Source organism: Schistocerca nitens, chromosome 5, assembly GCF_023898315.1.
Source record: "Schistocerca nitens isolate TAMUIC-IGC-003100 chromosome 5, iqSchNite1.1, whole genome shotgun sequence".
Lineage (NCBI taxonomy): Eukaryota > Metazoa > Arthropoda > Insecta > Orthoptera > Acrididae > Schistocerca > Schistocerca nitens.
The window spans coordinates 336,035,456-336,058,370 of record NC_064618.1 but is presented as its reverse complement, the minus strand read 5'-3'; positions in this window follow the sequence as shown (position 1 = coordinate 336,058,370).

The following is a 22,915-nucleotide window of genomic DNA, read 5'->3' as shown; positions in this document are numbered from 1 at the left end:
ATTCCGAGAAGAATCGCAGTTGTATTACAGGCAAATGGGGGTCCAACCCAGTCTAATAAACCATTCCCAAGTAAGTACAGGTGTTCACATTATTTTGCTTATCCCCTGTACAACAGACTGGGGAGACAGGCGGGGAAACATAGCGTACGAGCATAACTATCTTTTTTGAATTGTAGGCTCACTGTACTGATAACAACAGTGCGACAACTTTCGTAAGTTTTAAAGAGTACAATTAAACAAATTTTGGTTAAAATGAAGAAGAAATGGACAGTAACAATGTTCAATAGGTTTGTAATTGAACGTTGATTCCAGATTAAATAAACTCAGGAAAATATGCTGTCACAAATACCATGAAAACAATGCTCACCTTTTAGACTTATAACTGAAATAGAGAGGAGAAATCCACTTTAAATTCTATTGTGTCATCGCATACATGCGATAAAAGTGAAATTTGTTTAATGTCAGGATTGGAACACGGAGCAGAAAAAGGAGGGGGGACTGGAGGGGGGAGAAGTTATATCGAATAGTGACAAATATCCTAATTTACTTGTATTGTAAAAGACAACAATTATAAAATTACTCTAGTTTATGTTTGTAAATACCTGTTGGATCAGTTTAGTTCACTCTTTGTCTCCGGCACTATCACAGTCAGTACTTTTCAGAGTAAAATATGAAATACTGCTCTCAGTGCTTAAGCAAAACTGCCCGGTGTGTTGTTGGCTGCTACGCATATTGTGCATTTTTCTGTTGGTCCGGTATAGAGCCAAACTTGTGGCGAGCACACGCATGCGATTTCTTTTCCTTTTGCTACTGAATATGGAGTGGTTGTCGGCCGCACTCAGGAAGTTTTTATTTGGCGTTTTAACCACAACCGTCCCACTTATTCTCTCTACCTCTCGAGCGAGCTACCAAACTGGTAAGAGAACCGTAAAGCGAAAGTGGAAAAAAATGTTACTCGAACGCAGTCTAAAATTATTTTATATTCCGAAATCCCACAGGGCAGTAACAGTGGTAGCGCATACGTTTAGGGAAGAACCTTTCATGCCAATCCAAACTATTCTATTATCCTACGTATCACTTGCCTTTGTTTGTTCGTTTGTCAGTGAAGAATAAGAGGAGAGAGACGTTCATGAAAGGGAACGGAAACAATTTATAAATGCAGTAACACAAACAGCTGCGGTATTATTCGCTATATTTCTGAATGTGTTACAGTTAGTCAACACTATTTAACAAGTATTTATTACACTGATAGGGAAATGGGGTATCCTGCTCATCATCTTATTTTGCAACGATTCAAATAATAACTCTGATAACAGAAGAATAACAAAATTGCTTGGGCTATAAACCGTCAAACAGACATACCCTTCTCTTTCTTTGATCTGTAAGGCGTTGGCATGAAAAACAACGATTTGTTAAAGTTTATGATGAATCTGTACTTTAGTAAATGTTGAATATTGTACTTCAAAAGAACAGTTTGTTAATAAGTGCATCAAATGATGCTTTGCTAGTCAGTGGCAGTTGTAAATTATACAACAATACAGTGGTACATAAGTGTATGAAATTTAAGTCAGTATTTCATTTATCTATGTAATAAAGTGAAATAATATTTCACTTGCTGTAGCTTGATGAGGTTTCTGCCACAACAGTGAAAGAACACACAGTTATGGCCGGACGAAAGTGGTTTCCACGCTAATGTACTATGACCCTTATCAACAACACATTGTGGTGTGCGGCAGTATCCTCGCGGCTGTGGTTTCAACAAAATCGAGGTAATCAATGACACAGTCGGTGGCCGAGCGGTTCTAGGCGCTTCCGTCGGGAACCGCGCGACTGCTACGGCCGCAGGTTCGAATCCTGCCTCGGGTATGGATGTGTGTGATGTCCTTAGGTTAGTTAGGTTTAAGTAGTTCAAAGTTCTAGGGGACTGGTGTCCTCAGATGTTCAGTCCCATAGTTCTCAGAGCCATCGGAATGATGACACAGTGACACATGGAAAACAATAGCCTCCATTACCTCGGAGTTGGGTCGTCCCATGTTTCGGGAATTCATGGTCTGTCCAGAGTGACATGCACTAATACCGGCAGTATTTCCCATCCTGTGCTCAGCTCTCATGCAAGCCGTCAGCACAAGGTCTGATGACACACCTGATCATGTGCCATCGATGTGACGGTAGGAGCAGTTCTGTCTGCAACAGAGAAATGTCAGTAGCTTGTGTCACGACACTGTACACAGAGAATGGGCTATCACAGCTACATGGATAGTTAGAGTTACTGCGGTTACATTAACATGACATTTCCTTATCTTTCCAGGCATCCTTCACTACGCCAAACAGCCGGCGTAACATTAATCTCTACCATATGGAATGTCTAGCGTCACACGATTCACACAGCTGAAGACTGGTAAGTGTTTTGTAGTGCCTAGAACTCCTGAAACGTTCCTATTGTTGGCCCACAGCTGGAAACGAAATGGCCGTTATTGACAGCAAGTCCCTGTTGCAAGACATTAGAGTTCGATACCCTGTATTTATGCTTCAACTTCAGTTTTATGTAAAAAATACGTCCTGTGACGAGAAGTGTCTTCCCATGTCAAGCATATTGTATTCCTTCCCATCCTTCACATATGAGAAATCATCATAAGTTCTTATCATCATCTTGAAAAAAAAAACAGTTTTGGACAGTTGCTTTTTTGTTTGTTTGCAGGCAGATGCCTTCAGTGCTGGTACAGATTAAAATTCCAACGCCGTAGTGTTGTAGCACGTCATTACAGAAGCTGAAGCAAATTGCGCTGCCCACTGGTGAGTATCGTGCTCTAATTCGTTTTTCGAATTTGAAGGGAGTAACACTGCAACTGCCTATGTTTAGTTGGTGGAAGTGTACGCCACCGTATGATTCAGTGATTACGTGGTGCAGAAGGTTCACTTTTTATCAGGCCTGTCTGTATAAGTAAGAAAGAAGTGGCGGACCATCACTCAGTAGAAATTCAGTAAACCAAAGAGAAGTCTAGGCTCTGGTGCTCAAAGACTGGCCTAAAAAATTCGATGCGATAGTGTAAAAAGTGATAATCAGACATGTACCACTTTTCAACATTTTGCACTACATTTTAACACGATAACGGTCGTCGCCTGCTGGGTTCCGACACTACACACATCAACTGAAAAAGCTCGCAGAATTGTGGTAGCAGCGAAAATGATGCAGCGGTGTCAGCCCTATCTAGGTACGTCAGCCCTATCCAGGTAACTTCTTTAGCCCTGTAATCACCCTCGTCGACTGCTGTGTGTATCAATACGACCTTGAACAAAGGAGCAAACATGTCGATTCATCACAATTCTCGTGCAAGTCGACGATGTTTTCTGGGATCGATCATGGTGTGGTGGTACCACACGATGTCTGGGCGGACCAATCGTCACATTTTACCAAAATGCCGTGATTTCTTTACGGGAGGACGTCAAGACGAACTGCTGAGGGAACCTAAGCGATAGGGTGTTTTTGCACCACGACAACGTCTCGTTTCTGCACAGGACAGTCACACATTCTTTCGGTACCAAATCTTGTCTCCCTCCCCTCCCCAAATAACCCTCCCGCCAGATCCAAATATTCCTCTGCTACTGCACCCAGTGACTTCTTCCCCTTCCCTAGAAACAAGAAAAAAAAATCCTGACAAGGAGGTCCAGATCGACAAGGAGGTGACTTTCAAGGTGGCACGATTCCTGATGCACGAAACGCAAACTTTTACAACCAAGGTCGCCAAGTCGTCCATCGTCGGGTAGAATGTGTTGCATTGAAGCGTGAATATGTAGATGACCAGCACCACGTCTCGTGGCCACCGCTTGATATTTTCGAGGTAGTAAATAAAGCTACATGAGTACCCCTCCTGCGTTGATATTGCCCCATCTCTCATTTTATCAAGTTAATGGGACGTTAAACTTTAATTTATTTTCGTCCTACACTGTCTATAGAAGCAATTTCGTCTTCTTAAAGAGAAATTCCGTGTTTGTAAATAGATGTTGTATGCAACTCTAGCCTAACGCAGGACGAACCACTCGAAAATGATTACTACTGGGCAAGTAAGTGATATCGATTCTGTGAGAGTGAACTTGCCGGGAACGATCGTTTCCACAGGAGTGGGCGACCCGATCACTGAAAGCGACCCTGTGGGGCCTCTGCCTGTGGCAGCAGATTGCACAAACAAATCCGCAGTCTAATTAATGACCGTGTTTGCGGCGACCCCGCGGCGCACAGGCGGTGTTTACCAGCATCCCAGGCGACCGCACACAACTATGAAGAGAGGGGGAAACTTTAAACTACTTGCTCATTTGTCGATCACACAGGTACAGCTGTACTTTTATGTTATCCAATCATCCATATCTCAGTTTCCCAGCTAACGAATATAATTTCTTAATTCCTTCGTGATGGGAAACCAAAAGCAGTATTCCTAGTATTTGTCTCCTTAGATACTATGAAAAAATAGAGTTGAATTTGCCCAGAAAAAAACTGAGGTTTGAAACTCTAGACATTCTCAAATGAAGTAGCCCAGTTCGAAAGATTAAAGCCGAATTTCAATCGTTTTAAGATATCGTCACGTCTCTGTTCTCGCACCCATCAAATCATCTATCTACTCAAAGAAAATTTTGCATTTAGGTACAATCGATGTATCTCTCTGTTCTCGCACCCACTCACGTTCTATAAAGCATTCCAAACTGTCAGTATTGGTGAGTCACGAGCAAAAACTAAATTTGTTGTTGGGGAGTAATCTCCTTTACAAACTGGTTGACCCAGCCTCTCCTCGTCTGCGCTGATAACTGCCCGATGTGGACAATATCTCGAGGCAGGGTCAGATCATAGTTGTGTTGTTTGATGGTTATCCAACAGAGCCTGGCCAAAAGAGTACAAAGAGCTCTGAATGTAGTCGTCTTCTCCTGAGGTGATATTTAAGGACACAACCACTCTCAATAAACTTTTTATCTAAAGACGAAAAGAAATTACAACTCATTCAACTGCTGAAGGTGAAATTTGAATGCAGGCATGCTGAGGTTTTTCTGCTTGAAGAAGATGCTGACACGCTAATCATCATTACAGCTATCAGAAAGGCCTCTAATTTTGCGCTCAGGTTTATTGTAGGAGAGGATGTAGACTTGTTAGTCATCTTTGCTGATCGCAGAGGTCCCAAGAAACATACCATATTCCTTCAGAAGCGTGAAAAAGATAAAACGCCAAATGTCTTCTACTCAGCCATCTCAAAATTCACTGGCGGTCACCTCATCACTTTCACTCATGTCTTGAGTGGTCGTAATTCCCCTCGAGCTTCTTTGGCCTCGAGTTTCTTTCTCGTCAGACATACTAAACATGATTTCCTGCAGTTGCAAGAAGGGACGCCGAAATGTTTGCAGTTGCAGGAAAGCAGATTTCGTGCTCAGTTGTCTGCGGAACCTGCTGTGGCCAGAAAGCTGCCTGAAATTAGGGTAGACGTCGATTTTAAAACCCACGATTTAGACGAGGATGACGACGAAGACCAGGTGGACAGGCTGTTCGAAAAAGTCGAGGAACAATATGAGATATAGTCATACTCGTATTGTTGTAAAGTTACCATTATGTCTTTAAATTAGTACTTGCCCAAGTGATACTGATACCATTATTTCTATCACTTACTACTTGCTAATATGTATGTACCGTCTGCAGTAGGACTCTTTCACAAAGTTTTACCTTGGGATAACTAACAGATAAATACGTTCCATTTCAGGACGTCCTTGATGATGAAAATAGCACTGGAGGAGGGGCATTCTCGGATTTGCTTGGACCTGCTTGAAGAGGAGGAAACTGCTTTAATTCATGTTTGGTGCACACTATCATTCACTTCATTAATAGTAATGAAAAAGTTTGTTAAATGAAATTTTTGTATACTCAATGACCTCCAATTTCAGTCGCCTTGCTGTGAACAGTGACATCCAACCTACACCCCACCTTCCCCCCCCCACCCCCACCCCCCCCCCCCAGACAGGTTAATGGAGATATAAAGACAACTATCTGTGATGAAACACGAAAATTAGTTTAAAATTTTCAAGTTCGGAGAATCTGGCAAAATATGAAAAGATGTATCTCAGGAATTGTTAGGTTTTCCAAGCCCTTTTTGGTGACAAATTGTAGGAAATTTAAGTTAGTTTACAAATGTGTAAACTGGTCTATGTCGAATGATCACAATGGGAAAAAATGAAAAGAGTGCGAGCATTTAGCGATTTTTGGACATTCAAAAGTTAGGTCGAAAACTTGGTTTTTCCGTCTTAGTCACATAGAAGAAAAAAAAAAAAAAAGGAAACCTACTACTACCATGAATGCGACCTACAATGTACTAGGTTTCTGGATTACAGACTACGTTGCCGCAAACCAGTTATTACTATGCAAATATTCTATTTTTGGCTTTCGTATGATTTTGTGATTGGTATACATTATGACTAATAATATTGAATATTGTGTCAACCGTGTGATGTAAGTACTAACTAAGTTAAAAAAAATGGTTCAAATGGCTCTGAGCACTATTGGACTTAACTGCTGTCGTTATCAGTCCCCTAGAACTTAGAACTACTTAAACCTAACTAACCTAAGGACATCACACACATCCATGCCCGAGGCAGGATACGAACCTGCGACCGTAGCGGTCACGCGGTTCCAGACTAGCGCCCATAACCGCACGGCCACTCCGGCCGGCCTAACTAAGTAAACACAACTGCATGATTATGTGAAACGTGTAAAACTGTGATAGTAGACCTACTGACAACGTCAGGAAGTCAGTATAATATTAACTGTGGGATAGTCTGATGGTGTGTTCTAGATCAAAACTCATTTGAATATGATGAAGATAATAAAATTGTGTGGGAACACATCTTCGACGTTTTCAGCGATAGTACTACAACATGACGACATGAATGTGATTCAAAATGGTTGAAAACTAAAACAATTATACTGAAATATACAATATTTTATGGAAAGTCCTTTTCTGCAGATTTGCGCTGTAACCTCCCCAGAGCAATGTTTGGTAATCTTTATTCAAATGTAAATGGACATAGAGCTAAGTGTAACCTTCCCGCAAAAATGTAAAAGAAATTTTATTCAATGGAAATGGACAAAGAGCGAAATGTTACCTCCCCGTAATTATTTTTAAATGAATAGAATAGAATAAGAATTGCAAATAGTGCCAAATGTTAGCTTCCAAGACTAATAAAACTCAATGATAACAAAAATGTGAAAGATGTTAAGTCCCCACAAAATTAACATTAAGATCAACCTGATAAATTGATTCTGGGAGGAAAAGCAAAGGAAATATTGTTTCAATTGTAATGATTATTTTCTTAAAAGATTGCTTTGAGAACAAAATTATTATTGGGGCAATTCTTGAACAAATTAATTACAGTTAATATTCATTACATTATCACATGTGCGCAATGCTGCTTCATTACCTTATTTAAAAAATATACCTTTTCCCGAATCTTGACCAGAGCCCCATGTCGACGCCCGCCGACTCCTCACACACAACTCCGACTGTGTCCCGCGCGCTACTGGCACGAACGAACTACATGCTCTCGCGACTCGCTACGTACAACTACTGCCTCGCAACTGCACTCTCGCGCTACAGCTCTCGAACTGCACTGCTTGCTCTCGCGCGGTCAAGCGCAGACTAGCAACGATAAATAACTCTCTGGTCAGAGATTCTGTCATGCCTCGCCATCGCTTTTAATGAATACACTGAATACATACGCGTTTCATAACCCTCCACTGGTGGGGCAAAAATTTGGCAGCGATGGTGAGTCATTTGGACTTGCCATGAGCAACAAATTTTTTCTCAACTAATTAACTTTACAAACAGAATATTCAGATGTATAGGTGTAGAACATGAAGTAAATATAGTGCACATGCACTGAGTACAGAACATATCAGGCAAAGACAAAATATATACAATGAGTACAAAACATATTCACAATTGGCAAAAGTGCATACGCACAGTAGTACAGAACATATCAGGTAATGACAAAATATATATACAATGAGTAGAAATCATGTTAACAAAATGACAAAAATGCACATGCACTGTAGTTCAGAATATATCATCAAATCACAAAATGTATATTTAATGAGTACAAATGGCGTAAAGTGCACACACACTGAAGTTAAGTACAAAACATATTAACAAATGGCAAAAGTGCAAAAGCACTGTAGTTCAGAACAAATCATTAAATCACAAAATGAGTACAAATCATATTAACAAATGGCATAGAGTGCACACGCATTGTAATACTCTCTAGTATTTTTCTACAACAAACAAACAAATCAAGGAGTGTAATAAAGTGCACATGCACTATAGAAGCCTTTAGTAATTTCAGGACAACTGATTAACAAATGAAAGGAAATGCACACGCACTGTATATGACTTTTTCATTTTACAAGAATTAGGAAAGGAATAGGAAGGATTGCGTCATGGTTGTAGCACTTTAGGTTGCACGCAGCTGCACTGAAAGTCCATATCTTTCAACAGAAGTACAACATCAAGTGAGACAATGTGAAGTTCTTTTCCCAGAAGTGTTTATCAGCGTAGCCAAGACACTGAAATGCCGTAGTAATATTCCATGGTATCATTTTGGCAGTACATCAGGTACACCAAACAGTGGGACCATAATAACGTCTCCATCGCTCACGGTGGTGGACAGCATGTCTTGTCAACACCACGCTCTTACAAGGCACACCAACTTAGAATTAGTACAAAAACAAAATATAGTGCTCCATGATCAAGAGGATATACAGGACAAATGGATATTGCAGTAATTCAGGGTAGTTAGGCCAGAAGGTGAAGGACATTTAGTCACATACTAGTCTTCATTGAGAATTACATTAGTAGTTTCCGGCATTCATAGCCCAGTTATTGAACATTTCTGTACCATGTATGTAGTATTACAGAATAATGTTCATTGATTGGCGTTTTACTAACAACATTGGCACTCATTGCCTAATTATAAATCATAGAAATCATTCGTTTTACAGATAACATTGAAATTCGTTGCTTAATTACAAATCATCAGAAGTCATTCGTTTTACAGAGAACATTGAAATTGCCTATTTGCAAATCATGAGAAGTCATTCGTTTTACATTGAAATTCGTTGCCTAATTACAAATCATCAGAAGTCATTCGTTTTACAGACAACATTGAAAACCATTCCCTAATTACAAATCATCAGAAGTCATTCGTTTTACAGAAAACAGTGAAATTGATTGCCTAATTACTTGAAATTGATTGCCTAATTACAAATCATCAGAAGTCATTCGTTTTACAGAGAACAGTGAAATTGATTGCCTAATTACTTGAAATTGATTGCCTAATTACAAATCATCAGAAGTCATTCGTTTTACAGAGAACATTTTACAGAGAACAGTAGAATATAAGTATTATTCACTGAAATTATGCACATAGTATTTATGTATTCAATTGACATACTATTCAGAGCTGATCAGTATTATTCAGAACTCTCTTAAACGGGTAGCATTATTTGGGACTGGTAATACATTTTTTTTGTTAGCATTACATTGCTTTGGGTAATTATAGGGGAAAGCAAGAAAAAGAAAAAAAATTGCTTCTGGATTGTTCCTGTAAATGAAAATGTGTAACGTCATTTGTCATGAGTCAGCTGTAGCAACGTTATGAAACAAGTAGAGTATATGTAATCACATTCATAAATGACATAGATTTAATGAACAACTGCTTATAGCACATTAATTTCATAAATAATTTCTCCTGCAAAAATATATAAGAAAAATGGATTATTAAGCTGAAAGAAGAAACGCATTTTATGCTGAAAAGTAGTGAACTTCGAATTAACAGGTAGTGAAATGTGTATAAAAATATTTGTTCTCTAGCTGTACTTTCCAAAACCTTCAGTCATCATACCATACGATATAAAACATACTGTCAAAACAAACTACAACACATACTTAAATAACTACATAGCATAAATACATACACTTCAACATCATCCTCATCTGTAAAGAAAAAAAACTTCATTATCCATCACTTCATTACTTATATTATCATAACTCCATTATTATCATCACCTGTAAAGAAAAACTTCATTATTCATAGTAGAATATTCTTCATCATTATTCATCAGCATTCATTATCATCTGCAAAAAAGTCACTTCATTACTCATTACACAACTATTCCTTATCTCTAGCATATTCCATCACTAAAACTAAGATGTGTAGTTCTGTCTGACAGCCTGCATCAATCGCTTCGTATTCTGAAAGAAAAAATTAGTTAAGACTGCTATTCTACGATGTGTATAGTATATTCTTGCTAATGCTTGTTAATTCTGATCCATTTACTCTTCCTCATAAGGTTTTTGTATCTTCTTTCGTCTATTACGTAGGTGAAATTCCCATTTCTGTTTAATTTATTTCCTTTACACGTTATTTCTTTCTGAAAATGATGAACAAAGATTAATGTCTTGCATTTACATCATGTTGTTGTTGTTGTGGTCTTCAGTCCTGAGACTGGTTTGATGCAGCTCTCCATGCTACTCTATCCTGTGCAAGCTTCTTCATCTCCCAGTACCTACTGCAACCTACATCCTTCTGAATCTGCTTAGTGTATTCATCTCTTGGTCTCCCTCTACGATTTTTACCATCTACGCTGCCCTCCAATGCTAAACTTGTGATCCCTTGATGACTCAAAACATGTCCTACCAACCGATCCCTTCTTCTAGTCAAGTTGTGCCACAAACTACTCTTCTCCCCAATCCTATTCAATACCTCCTCATTAGTTACGTGATCTACCCACCTTATCTTCAGCATTCTTCTGTAGCACCACATTTCGAAAGCTTCTATTCTCTTCTTGTCCAAACTGGTTATCGTCCATGTTTCACTTCCATACATGGCTACACTCCATACAAATACTTTCAGAAACGACTTCCTGACACTTAAATCTATACTCGATGTTAACAAATTTCTCTTCTTCAGAAACGATTTCCTTGCCATTGCCAGTCTACATTTTATATCCTCTCTACTTCGACCATCATCAGTTATTTTGCTCCCTAAATAGCAAATCTCCTTTACTACTTTAAGTGTCTCATTTCCTAATCTAATCCCCTCAGCATCACCCGATTTAATTTGACTACATTCCATTATCCTCGTTTTGCTTTTGTTGATGTTCATCTTATATCCTCCTATCAAGACACTGTCCATTCCGTTCAACTGCTCTTCCAAGTCCTTTGCTGTCTCTGACAGAATTACCATGTCATCGGCGAACCTCAATGTTTTTATTTCTTCTCCATGGATTTTAATACCGACTCCGAATTTTTCTTTTGTTTCCTTTACTGCTTGCTCAATATACAGATTGAATAACATCGGGGAGAGGCTACAACCCTGTCTTACTCCCTTCCCAACCACTGCTTCCCTTTCATGCCCCTCGACTCTTATAACTGCAATCTGGTTTCTGTACAAATTGTAAATAGCCTTTCGCTCCCTGTATTTTACCCCTGCCACCTTCAGAATTTGAAAGAGAGTATTCCAGTTAACGTTGTCAAAAGCTTTCTCTAAGTCTACAAATGCTAGAAGCGTAGGTTTGCCTTTTCTTAATCTTTCTTCTAAGATAAGTCGTAAGGTTAGTATTTCTCACGTGTTCCAACATTTCTACGGAATCCAAACTGATCTTCCCCGAGGTCCACTTCTACCAGTTTTTCCATTCGTCTGCAAAGAATTCGCGTTAGTATTCTGCAGCTGTGACTTATTAAACTGATAGTTCGGTAATTTTCACATTTGTCAACACCTGCTTTCTTTGGGATTGGAATTATTATATTCTTCTGGAAGTCTGTGGGTATTTCGCCTGTCTCATACATCTTGCTCACCAGATGGTAGTGTTTTGTCATGACTGGCTCTCCCAAGGCCATCGGTAGTTCTAATGGAATGTTGTCTACTCCCGGGGCCTTGTTTCGACTCAGGTCTTTCATTGCTCTGTCAAACTCTTCACGCAGTATCTTATCTCCCATTTCATCTTCATCTACATCCTCTTCCATTTCCATAATATTTGTCATCAAGTACATCGCCCTTGCATAAACCCTCTACATACTCCTTCCACCTTTCTGCCTTCCCTTCTTTGCTTAGAACTGGGTTGCCATCTGAGCTCTTGATATTCATACAAGTGGTTCTCTTCTCTCCAAAGGTCTCTTTAATTTTCCTGTAGGCAGTATCTATCTTACCCCCAGTGAGACAAGCCTCTACATCCTTGCATTTTTCCTCTAGCCATCCCTGCTTAGCCATTTTGCACTTCCTGTCGATCTCATTTTTGAGACGTTTGTATTGCTTTTTGCCTGCTTCATTTACTGCATTTTCGTATTTTCTCCTTTCATCAATTAAATTAATATTTCTTCTGTTACCCAAGGATTTCTATTAGCCCTCGTCTTTTTACCTACTTGATCCTCTAGTGCCTTCACTACTTCATCCCTCAGAGCTACCCATTCTTCTTCTACTGTATTTCTTTCCCCCATTCCTGTCAATTGTTCCCTTATACTCTCCATGAAACTCTCTACAACCTCTGGTTCTTTCAGTTTATCCAGGTCCCATCTCCTCAAACTCCCACCTTTTTGCAGTTTCTTCAGTTTCAATCTGCAGTTCATAACCAATAGATTGTGGTCAGGGTCCACATCTGCCCCTGGAAATGTCTTACAATTTAAAACCTGGTTCCTAAATCTCTGTCTTACCATTATATAATCTATCTGATACCTTTTAGTATCTCCAGGATTCTTCCAGATATTCAAACTTGTTTTATGATTCTTGAACCAAGTGTTAGCTATGATTAAGTTATGCTCTGTGCAAAATTCTACAAGGTGGCTTCCTCTTTCATTTCTTCTCCCCAATCCATATTCACCTACTATTTTTCCTTCTCTCCCTTTTCCTACCGACGAATTCCAGTCACCCATGACTATTAAATTTTCGTCTCCCTTCACTACCTGAATAATTTCTTTTATCTCGTCATACATTTCATCTATTTCTTCATCATCTGCAGAGCTAGTTGGCGTATAAACTTGTACTACTGTAGTAGGCATGGGCTTTGTGTCTATCTTGGCCACAATAATGCGTTCACTATGCTGTTTGTAGTAGCTAACCCGCACTCCTATTTTTTTTATTCATTATTAAACCTACTCCTGCATTACCCCTATTTGATTTTGTATTTATAACCCTGTAATCACCTGACCAAAAGTCTTGCTCCTCGTGCCACCGAACTTCACTAATTCCCACTAAAACTAACTTTAACCTATCCATTTCCCTTTTTAAATTTTCTAACCTACCTGCCCGATTAAGGGATCTGACATTCCACGCTCTGATCCGTAGAATGCCAGTTTTCTTTCTCCTGATAACGACATCCTCTTGAGTAGTCCCCGCCCGGAGATCCGAATGGGGGACTATTTTACCTCCGGAATATTTTACCCAAGAGGACGCCATCATCATTTAATCATACAGTAAAGCTGCGTGTCCTCGGGAAAAATTACGGCTGTAGTTTCCCCTTGCTTTCAGCCGTTCGCAGTACCAGCACAGCAAGGCCGTTTTGGTTAATGTTACAAGGCCAGATCAGTCCATCATCCAGACTGTTGCCCCTGCAACTACTGAAAAGGCTGCTGCCCCTCTTCAGGAACCACATGTTTGTCTGGCCTCTCAACAGATACCCCTCCGTTGTGGTTGCACCTACGGTACGGCCATCTGTATCGCTGAGGCACGCAAGCCTCCCCACCAACGGCGAGGTCCATGGTTCATGGGGAGGATTTACATCATATACTCACTAAATAATGACTGGTTTATGGTCACATAATTAAGCATACAGCATAACATGACAGAAAACGTAATACGAGGTGTGGCTAGAAAAAGCCGGACTAGTACTGGTGAAACAATAAAACGAATGCAATAAGGCTGAAAGTCGCGTGGCCTGTCACGTGACTCTCGCTCCGCCTACTGCTCGAGTTTCATCTGCCTCCTGCACTCAGTCTGCCCGTGGCGTCTGTTTTAAGTAGTTGACGTTTTGTCTGTGCGTCCGAAAATGTTGAGTGTACAGAAAGAACAGCGTGTTAACATCAAATTTTGTTTCAAACTAGGAAAATCTGCAAGTGAAACGTTTGTAATGTTACAACAAGTGTACGGCGATGATTGTTTATCGCGAACACAAGTGTTTGAGTGGTTTAAACGATTTAAAGATGGCCGCGAAGACACCAGTGGTGACACTCGCACTGGCAGACCATTGTCAGCAAAAACTGATGCAAACATTGAAAAAATCGGTAAACTTGTTCGACATTTTCCTTGTCAACTCCTGTTAACTCAGACACTGCTCTGATTGTTAAACGGCGATCTTGTCGAACAAGTTTACCGATTTTTTCAATGTTTGCGTCAGTTTTTGCTGACAATGGTCTGCCAGTGCGAGTGTCATCACTGGTGTCTTCGCGGCCATCTTTAAATCGTTTAAACAACTCAAACACTTGTGTTCGCGATAAACAATCATCGCCGTACACTTGTTGTAACATTACAAACGTTTCACTTGCATATTTTCCTAGTTTGAAACAAAATTTGATGTTAACACGCTGTTCTTTCTGTACACTCAACATTTTCCGACGCACAGACAAAACGTCAACTACTTAAAACAGACGCCACGGGCAGACTGAGTGCAGGAGGCAGATGAAACTCGAGCAGTAGGCGGAGCGAGATTCACGTGACAGGCCACGCGACTTTTAGCCTTATTGCATTCGTTTTATTGTTTCACCAGTACTAGTCCGGTTTTTTTCTAGCCACACCTCGTATGTCAAAAGCATAGACAGTGTTCAAAGGCAAAAATGTACCCAGAATATGACAATGCAGCAGCAAAAAAAATGTAAAATAGTCACGATGTTGAGATATCTTAGGGCAAAAAAATGTCAAAGTCAACTGGTGTTTGCTATATCTTAACCATTTCATAGTGCATACCAACAAACATGAAACAATCGTACATACATAAAAAAAACGATGACAAGAAATATGACCTTCTTTGTGTTCAGCTTGTATGTTGTGTAGTTAATAGCGAGAATTAAAGACTTTAATGGAGAGACAATTTAATAAAATTAATATGTCACTAGGCAAAATTGCATAATTATTCATAAAATACGTAAGTTTATCTGAAAAAATATGCACGGTCTGATGTGTAACGACAAGAAGAGCGACCTGCTAACCTTACCTTGCCGGGCACTTGCCAAGAAAAAATACGATAATCATCAGTAAGTAGTCATATAAATATAATTGCATAAGTGGTCATATAATGTGTAAATGGCATCATAGCATGTTAAATCATAAAGTGTCTTCACTCAATAAAGGGTTTAATGTTAGAGACCTGGTGGTTGCCTTTACTTTTTTTGCTTCTCAGAGTTTCGACGTGTACAACAGTGGGGTGAGGAATGCTGCGAATCCGATATGGACCTGCGTATAGAAGTTCAAATTTACTGCACTTACCTTTTATTCTGCTGGATAAATAGTGTGTACGTACTAATATCTTCTGTCCAATGTGAAAGTCTCGGCGTGTACAAACCTGTTTTTGCTGTCTTCTCCGGCGCTCTGCGGCACGTTTGATGTTGTTCAGTGCATTGTCAATTATTTCATGGTGTCGTAGTCGACGAGATGTAGGAAAGTTTACTAATTCTGTAATTTTGTTAGGTGGTTCAACGTTTTTCAGTATAACAGACGGAGATAGCATAGTGGATTCATTTGGTATGGAATTAATTACATCTTGGAATGAGAATATGTGTGTGTCCCAATCAATATGTCTTTTGTGGCAGTATATTCTACACAGTTTACCAATTTCTTTCATTAATCGTTCACAGGGGTTCGAAGAAGCATGGTACTTGGATACATAGATCGGAGAAATGTTTCTAACTCGTAACATGCGTGTCCATATAGCAGAACGAAATTGTGATCCATTACCGGAAATCACTCTCATCACATGCCCTACATGAAATAGAAAATGTTTTACAAATGCTTTCGAAACGGTTTTAGCAGTAGCTTTGCGTAACGGAGTGAAAGTAACAAATTTTTAAGTGAGTTCAACAGCGACAAAAATGTAGCAAAAACCTCTGCTAGTTCTCGGAATCGGACCAAAAATGTCTACAGCGGTCATATGTCTTAATTTAACAGGTACAATGGGATATAATGGAGGAATATGTGAAGTGGTGTCTGACTACCTTTCTGGCAAATTTTACATGACGCTAAAACTCGTCGTATACGTTTCTCCATGCTGGTAAAATAACAGTTCTAGCTCTGTAATGTGCATAACTTAAATGAGTATACCATATTAATTTGTTAACCAGTTCGTCAGGAATGCGTAATAACCAATTATTGCTGTCAGGATGAGAGCGGCGAAATAGAATGTCATTGCGTACAGTGTAATGGTTTCTAATCGTAACATTATTCTTATTTTGCCAAAGGTGTTTAATTTCTTTCCACACATTGTCTTTACTTTGCTCTTTTGCTATGTCCTGTAATGACGACGAAATAAAATTTTCAAATGCAACTTGCTGAATGTACATGACGCTGAAATTTGCTTTGCAGATGTTAGTTGCGATGTCTTGCTGATTATTGCTGAGAGAACGAGATAGTGCGTCTGCTACAACATTTTGTGTGCCGGGAATGTGAACAATTGTGAAATTAAATTCCTGTAAATAAAGCTTCCATCTGCTTAATCTGTCGTGAGTGAATTTAGCCGAAAGTAAGAATTGTATCGCTCTGTGATCTGTGTAGACAGTGGTATGTCTGCCATAAAGAAAGTGCCGAAATATCGTAAAAGCCCATACAACACATAACGTTTCCAGTTCTGTAACAGAATAATTTCGTTCAGCAGGCGACAGAATGCGACTTGCAAATGCGATGTTTTTAATTTACAACCATCTTCTTCAATTTCCTGAAAAATATGTACGCCTAAAGCTGTGTTGGAACTGTCGGTGGCAATGGAAAAATTTCTGGTAAGATCTGGGTGCGATAAAAGTGGAGCATTCAACAAGGCTTCCTTCAGGTTCACAAATTCAGAGTGTGCTTGCTTACCCCAGGACCAAATAGTGTTTTTACCTGTCAATTGGCATAATCTAGGTGTGTCTAAAGCAGAATGATGAATAAATTTACGAAAAAAGTTAATTAAGCCCAAAAAACTGCGTAGTTGCTTCTTCGTCGTAGGAACAGTAATGTCACGTAGAGCTTGAAGTTTTTCCGGATCAGGCGCAATGCCTTCTGCTGAAATTACGTGCCCAAGAAATTTTATAGAAGTTTTACCAAAATGCGATTTACTGAGATTAACTGTGAGTCCTTGTGCATGAAAAGTTTGCAACAGTTGTTCTAGAATCATATTGTATTCAGACCAGTTAGCTTCTGCGATAAGAATGTCGTCTACGTACGTCGTGATTCTGTCTTTAAGTTCTGTCGGAAGTATTGTGTTCAAACCGCGAATAAAAGCTGCTGAAGAAATAGTTAAACCGAATGGTAATTTACAAAATTGATAACAGTCACCAAAACAGAGAAATGCTGTGTACTTTCTGCAATTCGGATGAAGTTGAATTTGCCAAAATCCCGATTTCAAATCTAGTGTGAAATAAATAGCCGTACCATGAAATTTCTGTAGAAGTTCCTCTAATGTCTGTGGTCGATCTGTTTCATTGATAATAATGTCATTGATGTGACGCGAATCAAGTACAAGGCGAAGTGAGTCATCTTTTTTCTTAACAATATGCAGCGGGTTTATGTCCGGACTAACTGCCGGTTCAATAATTCCTTGGTCGAGCATATCTTGCAATTCTTTCTGAACTTGTTCTCTACGGATATATGGAATGGGATAATGCTTTGCTTTAAATGTATCGTGCTGTTTAACTTGAAATTCATACATAAAACCGGACATAGTATCAGGAATGTTGTCGAAAACTGGAGCTTGCTGTAAAAGAATTTTGTGTAGTTGCGTGCGTTCGTCGTCTGTATTTGCACTACTTTGTTTAACTTTATCAGAAATCATCTGCATTAAGTCGTAGTCAGCTTCGTCTGGAGTATTATAGTTATGTACGTACGTATCAGTGAACAATGTTGAATTACAGTCTATGTTACGTGATGCAGAAGTGACCTCTGTACGATTAATTGTTTGTTCTTCTGCAGATAAAGAATGCTGAAATTCTAAAGCCAATTGCACATTTTCATCCTTCAACATTAAATAAGAATTCTGAAAACCAACCACTGCGTCGTGTTGTACGAGAAAATTCGTACCTAAAATAACGTCTGTTGTCAATAAAGGAACAATCCAAAAATTTGAGTGAAAAGTATGACCTGCAATACAAAATGATAAATGCGTCTGTAATTTAACGTCTACACCTTTACTCGATACTGCTCCTTTCACTTTTGTTTTGCCTAATGGTAATGTAGGATATGTATTCTCTTTGTTACACTCGTTGAAAATCTCCTCATTTATAGCTGACATAGGTGATCCAGAATCGATTACTGCTGAAAATTTCGATGAACCTATTTTAATTTCGATGACAGGATGTGAAATGGTTTTCTGATCAACTGGTCTTTCCTGTAAAAGAGTGTCTCTGATGTCGTCAAAAGTAATAACATTTTCGTGAACAACATTCTGTGTGTCTAAACTAGTGCTTGTGTTATTGGAAGATGCGACCTGTACAGTATCTAGTCAGATTCTATCTGACGTGTTATTATTATCAGGAGGATGTTGTGGCATTTCTACTATTTGAACTGTTCTATTACTTCTTCCAGACGTATTACGTACTGGATGATACCTACAGTCGGGTTCATTCACGAGAATATGTTGTTGCTGATCATTTTGTTGCTGGTAAGACCGACTGTTATTATACGTACGCTGATAATTGTGCTCATTGTTTTTACGTCTGTCGTGATAGTCATTCCTATACGGTGCATTGCGATAGGAATTAAAATACTGTGTTTTCTCTACGTTGTTGCTTCTTTGCTGCCGTGCGTTACTATTTGTTGTACCAGGGACTATACGTGCACGCGGCGAAACATTAAAGCTTGGTTGACCTTGTAGACTGCATTGTTGGTTAGGTATGCTAACCGGCTGGTTTTGTTGCTGTTGTTGTGAAAAACCTCTATTGTTACCAAAAATGTGTTTGCTATTGCTGATAATTTTGTACATACTGATGATTACGATTTTATCTGTTATTATAATTACGGCGATAGCTGTCATTATGGGCGTGTCTAAAGAAAACGGTCACTATCGGTATAACTTGTCACATCGGGTTTTCATTAGTCATTTTTCTTAATTCTAGGTAGAACAATAGTTAAAGAGCTGTTTTGATAGATATAAAGAATAGTAGAAGAGAAGGCAGCAGTGCAGAAAACTAAAGATGAAACAGCACTACTACAGCTCGGGGCCCTATGCACGCTACGGCACATATTCATTAAAGCGTAATGAATCCCCTGAGGTCTTTTACGCGCTGCAAATAAATTTCAGCTTTCGTGTTATAGGCAATGGCGGTAAAAATTCAGAAATAAATTGCTGTATCCATGCTAATTGTTGTTTCTTCATTACAGGCAATGCTATTAAAAATACAAAAATAAATCGACGTATTCAGTTCAAATCGTGTATCTGTGCTCTGTCGCCGGCCGCGGTGGTCTAGCGGTTCTAGGCGCTCAGTCCGGAGCCGCGCGACTGCTACGGTCGCAGGTTCGAATCCTGCCTCGGGCATGGATGTGTGTAATGTCCTTAGGTTAATTAGGTTTAAGTAGTTCTAAGTTCTAGGGGACTGATGACCATAGATGTTAAGTCCCATAGTGCTCAGAGCCATTTGAACCATTTGTGCTCTGTCATTATTAAATTCCTTAGATTTTTTTACAAATGCAAATTGCCTATAATCAACGTTCTCGTCACTGAATTTGAGAACACGTTCAGGTTTGTGTGAGAATCTGTTTGTCTGTGTCCTTTCGGATTTCAAGTTGCGTAACTTTTCAGATTTTACGTCGCGTAGCTTTTCGGATTTTAAGTCGCGTAGTCTCTGTAAATTGCTCAAATTGTACGCGCTGCGTGAGTCTGACAAATGTTCGAAAAGTGGCGTCTGCTGTGATGTGTTATTAACTGAAATATTTTTCATCTCTGTTACTTCTTGCTGTAAACTTGACAAATTTCTACGCAACGTGTTATTAGACGAATCGATCTCATTAATTGTATGCTGTAAATTTTGAAATTCAGGTGTTTGATTAAATGAAACCGGTGAGGTATCGTCTGATTTGCTGTCATTATTACTTTCAATAACGTCAATACGACTGGCCAATTCATCATATTTTTCAGTCAGTATTTTTACCTGATCATCGGTTTTAGTGTCAGAGGCATTAATCTGTTTTTGCAATTTACGTGTAGTTTCGTTCAGTTTTTTAACGTCAGCTTTGACGACATGAGAATCCTGTCTTAGTTCTAATTGTTCGAGTCTGTCGGTCACTGTTTGAAAATCTACTGAGTGTGTATCTGTTTTTGATTTAAGGTCAGAAATTTCGTCACGTAATTCTGTGTTCGACTGTTTGATGGTATTAATTTCGTCGGACACTGTGGCAATATTGTTGTCTACGTATGTCTTTGCTTTCGCGAACAATTTACGTTTGTCTCCTTGTCTCTGTGCTGTGATTGTTCCCATTAATTGACGTTTTACTTTATTTTGATCCTGAATAAATTTGCGGAAACGCGTATCACTGTTTTGTATGTGGTGATTAAAACGTTCGTCAATCTGAGTGTTCTGTTGGTCGAATTTCGCGTCTGTCTTTGCATCTATTGTGCGCGAAAGTTCTGCTGTTATTAGGTTAAACTCGTCGCGTAATTGTGTAGCCTTTTCAGAGCATTGTTTAGCGACTGCGCTAATTTCCGCTCTAAGTGTTTCTGTTGTAGCTGTTAGCATTTCCCTTAATTCTTGCGCAACAGATCTAATTTCTTCGCTACTTTTTCTTGAACAAGCCTTAATTTCCTCGCGTAACTGTTCCTTAGTATCATGACACTGCTCGGCAACGGCTCTAATTTGTTCACTAAGCTGTCTCGAATTGCTGTCTAATTTTTCATTAACGTATTGTTTGAGTTTTTCGTTATCTTGTTTGTTATCTTCACTCTGTTGTCTGACCTGTTCACTAAGTTGTTTGAAATCTTCACTCCGTTGTTTGAAATTTTCATTAAACTGTTTGTTATTTTCACTAAATTGTTGTTGTAGCAATCTTACCATAATTTGTTCAAAGTCAATATTTGCATTTCTATTCTCCGTGTTGTTTAGTGGCGTACCTGCAATTGTCACATTTTGTGTGACCATTTGGTCATTCTGTGACTCACAAAAAGGTCTGCTTATCGAATGTGCACTGTGCGTCGCTATTTCGGAATTAAATGTATCCATCGTACTTTCAGTACACTGTCCATTTTCACTAGAAAAATTTGTCTGTACGTTACTTGAATTTTCCAAACCGGGTGTGTTAAGCTGGGCAGCGCTCGTTACAATAGGGCGCCCCGCGCCATCAATTGTCGTCAAATTAACAGAGGAGACAACTGAGTTCGTTTGTTCATCAGTAAGATAAAAATCATCATTAGTGGTTGGAACGCACTGATTGTCAGTGAATCATTACACTGCGTGTCACAATTACTATCGGTCAAGTTGTTTAAGTCGGTAATTGCATTCATTATACTTCGCGATACACTATTCACAGTCTTTCGCGGCATTTTTACAATAGTCACAATTATTCACAAATGAAATAAGCACAATGCAAAAAGCAACAAACACAAATACAACAGAGCAACGAATTGCTGATGATCTGAGGAAAGAAAGTCATAAAATTAGTAAAAGCGTTGCGCCAAATGCTAATTATATTTTAGTTAATAAGAGCAGATATCTGACTACTTCTCAGAAGATTCTCAACGAAATACGATCCTGGACCGGATGTCGCCATGTGTAACCTCCCCAGAGCCATGTTTGGTAATCTTTATTCAAATGTAAATGGACATAGAGCTAAGTGTAACCTTCCCGCAAAAATGTAAAAGAAATTTTATTCAATGGAAATGGACAAAGAGCGAAATGTTACCTCCCCGTAATTATTTTTAAATGAATAGAATAGAATAAGAATTGCAAATAGTGCCAAATGTTAGCTTCCAAGACTAATAAAACTCAATGATAACAAAAATGTGAAAGATGTTAAGTCCCCACAAAATTAACATTAAGATCAACCTGATAAATTGATTCTGGGAGGAAAAGCAAAGGAAATATTGTTTCAATTGTAATGATTATTTTCTTAAAAGATTGCTTTGAGAACAAAATTATTATTGGGGCAATTCTTGAACAAATTAATTACAGTTAATATTCATTACATTATCACATGTGCGCAATGCTGCTTCATTACCTTATTTAAAAAATATACCTTTTCCCGAATCTTGACCAGAGCCCCATGTCGACGCCCGCCGACTCCTCACACACAACTCCGACTGTGTCCCGCGCGCTACTGGCACGAACGAACTACATGCTCTCGCGACTCGCTACGTACAACTACTGCCTCGCAACTGCACTCTCGCGCTACAGCTCTCGAACTGCACTGCTTGCTCTCGCGCGGTCAAGCGCAGACTAGCAACGATAAATAACTCTCTGGTCAGAGATTCTGTCATGCCTCGCCATCGCTGTTAATGAATACACTGAATACATACGTGTTTCAGCGCGGGCGCATACACACACAACACACACACACACACACACACACACACACATACACTCAGACACATACACGGTGTGGAGCAGCCTGTGTCAGTTTTTAGAAGATGAGTTGAAATTCAGTTCAGGTACAATATAAAAGTGATTCAGATATAATGGCAGATTGGTCCCTGGATGTTTGACAGCCTAGAAGAATTAGGAGTCGATAGGAA